At 41.0% G+C, this 3249-nt stretch overlaps 1 protein-coding gene and 1 pseudogene across 3 annotated transcripts in view; one reads left to right on the top strand and one right to left on the bottom strand.

Moving 5' to 3' along the window:
* The window catches only part of GLRA2 (glycine receptor alpha 2), a 179559-nt gene that overhangs the window by 113334 nt on the left and 62976 nt on the right, over nucleotides 1–3249 (top strand). The gene's annotated exons all lie outside the window — the stretch shown is intronic.
* The window catches only part of LOC107182350, a 7459-nt pseudogene that overhangs the window by 1329 nt on the left and 2881 nt on the right, over nucleotides 1–3249 (bottom strand).

Raw genomic sequence — 3249 nt, 5'->3', positions numbered from 1 at the left:
TCCATGTGGTGACCCCCAACCATAAAATTATTTTCGTTGCTACTTCATAACTGTAATTTTGCTACTGTTATGAATCGTAATGTAAATATCTGATATGCAGGATGTTATTTTCATTGTTACAAATTGAACATAAAGCATAGTGATTAATCACAAAAACAATATGTAATTATATACATGTTTTCCGATGTTCTTAGGCAACCCATGAAAGGGTTGTTCGACTCCCAAAGGGGTCGCGACCCACAGGTTGAGAACCACTGGTCTAAACCCTCCAAGTCTTCCTAGGATGATTAGACCTGTAGAAGTGTAACTCCAGCAGGCTGCAGAAATAGCAGTGTGGGGGCCACTCCCATTTTTATAATTTAAAAAGAAAAAAATAGTACTTTAACATTAAAGCTACTGAAAGCCAGTGTTATCTCTGTTACAAAATTTGCCAAGAAAATGCCTTGGATAATAATAATTGGCTTTAAAATCTCAAGGTTGTTAAGGCAAAATATATATAACTAAAATGAAGGGTATATGATAAAGCTTTTTCAGTGGTAATTATATATGTCTAAACTAATTTTCCAATGTGTTTGGTAACTTAAAACTTTGGAGCTTGCTGGATTAAATATTAAGTATCTAGGTATTTTGAAATAACAGAATACTGAAATATTAATTAATCTGAGTTTGCCTCATATGGAGAATCCAGAGGATGGATTTGAATCTGTCAATGGATAAGTCTTGTACTTTATTTGAAACTAGAAGCCTGGTGCACAGAATTCACACACGGGTAGGGTCCCTAGGCCTGGCCAGCAATCAAAGCCTTCCAGCTGCCTGCCAGGGCCTTCCTTCCTGCTGCAGACCGGGGCCTTCCTTTGTTCTGGGATGCCCACTGGTGGTCAGTGCACATCATAGTGAGCAATCAAACTACTAGTCTCCTGGTTGAACTCCCAAGGGGCCATTTTGCATACTAATCTTTTATATATATAGATTTCCATAAATATTAAATGTTTTATTAAGAGTTTATGGTGAATTTTATAAATATCTGTTTAGAATATCAGTAGATGACCTCATACTTTTTACATTGGAGTTCCAGGCCCAGATGGTTTTACAGAGGAATTCTAGTATACCTTGAAATAAATAATTCTAATCTGTTTTGTCTACTCCAGAACCTAGTGTATGAAAGAAAAACTTCTAAATCTAAAGCTAATGTAACAGTGATACCAAAATTCCTCAAAAAGATTTATATGCACACACACAAAAAATAACTGCATATAAGTCTTACTCAGGAAAATAGATGTAATAATTCTATATGGCAAACAATTTAGCAAGGCATTAAAAAATAGTAAGTTATGACCAACTAGATTTATTCAAGAATGCAATGATAATTTGCTATAAGAAAATCTATTGATAAAATACTCCATATTAATTTATCTAAGAAGAGAAATCGTATGGTTATCTATATGCTGAAAAAGGTAGCCCTCAAAGAAACATCTCTAATTTGTCTAGGGCAGCGGTTCTCAACCTGTGAGTCGCCAACCTGTGGGTCGTGACCCCTTTAGGGGTCAAACGACCCTTTCACAGGGGTCGCCTAAGACCATCAGAAAACACATATATAATTACATATTTCAGTGGTTCTCAACCTGTGGGTCGCGACCCCTTTGGGGGTCAAATGACCCTTTCACAGGAGTCACCTAAGACCATCGAAAAACACATATATAATTACATATTTTTTGTGATTACACTATGCTTGACCCTCTCACAGGGGTCGCCTAAGACCATCCTGCATATCAGATATTTACATTACGATTCATAACAGTAGCAAAATTACAGTTATGAAGTAGCAATGAAAATAATTTTATGGTTGGGGGTCACCACAACATGAGGAACTGTATTAAAGGGTCGCAGCATTAGGAAGGTTGAGAACCACTGGTCTAGGGAAATGCTCTACTTATATTTTTTTAAATTTTCTTCTTGGATTAGTTTCAGTAAATCATATTTCTCTATAATATTGTCTATTTCATCCAGGTTTTCAAATATATATGTTTAAGTTGAACAAAGTAGCCTCTTATTTATTCTTAATTTACTTTTTTCTGCTTTATTCCCTACTAGAGGCTGGGTGCATGAATTCATGCATGGGTGGGATCCCGAGGGGGGAGGATAGGACATGATCAGCCCTCTGGGTGGGCAGTGGGATGCCCTTGACGGCCACCCATATCCTACAGGCCCTTGCCCAGAATCGACCCTGGGACCCTTCAGTCCGCAGGCCGACTATCCACTAAGCCAAACCAGTTAGGGTGGCCACTTTTATATTGTATCTTCCTTGGAGAGCATCTAGGGAGGGGAAGTGGCCATGGTGCCTAAGGCCAACTTCCAGGAGGCCGGCATGGTTGGGATCGTGCTGGCAGCACTGGTCCATTGGTGCCTGGCCCCTTCTCCCTGAGGGAATGAGTGGCTGCCGGGGCTGGTAGGCCGCCAGGTGGGTCAATCAACTGAGTGACGCTCCCGCTGTGGGAGCACACTGACCACCAGGGGGCAGCTCCTATGTTGAGCGTCTGCCCCTTGGTGGTCAGTGCACATCATAGCAACTGGTCGCCTGGTTGTTCTGGTCATTCTGGTCATTTGGTCGTAATAGTCACTTAGGCTTTTATATATAGAAATTATCATTTCTTAATTTATATAGTTATCTCTTCTCTTTCTTGATTCGTCTACCTAGTGGTTTATCTTGTTGTTTTATTAAAAAAACAACAACAAAGCTAGCTTTTCATCATATAGGGTATCCCAGAAAAATGTATATACACTTTAACAGCTAATAGCTCAATTCTGAAAATGAAATGTATTCTAATAAACATTGCCTTTATAATTATTCAAGGTGTGTGTATACATTTTTTAGACACCCTATATTTATTTTTCATGGTGCTGCTGGCGGATGCTTTTATATCCTTTCTTCCTTGTGGAGCATCTAGGGAGGGGAAGTGGCCATGGTGCCTAAGGCCAACTTCCAGGAGGCCGGCATGGTTGGGATCGTGCTGGCAGCACTGGTCCATTGGTGCCTGGCCCCTTCTCCGGAGATTGGACCTATAGGACTACTGAGGGAGTGAGTGGCTGCCGCCAGGCTGGTGGGTCGCCAAGACAGGTCAGTCAGCGGAGCAGTGCTCCAGTTGTGGGAGAGCACTGACCACCAGGGAGCAGCTCCTGCATGGAGTGTCTTCCTCCTGGTGGTCAGTGCACATCATAGCAACTGGTCGCCTGGTTGTTCTGGTCATTCTG

Source organism: Myotis davidii, unplaced genomic scaffold, assembly GCF_000327345.1.
Source record: "Myotis davidii unplaced genomic scaffold, ASM32734v1 scaffold216, whole genome shotgun sequence".
Lineage (NCBI taxonomy): Eukaryota > Metazoa > Chordata > Mammalia > Chiroptera > Vespertilionidae > Myotis > Myotis davidii.
Note: the sequence above shows the minus strand (reverse complement) of the source record. Positions and strands in the feature narration are given on the sequence as shown.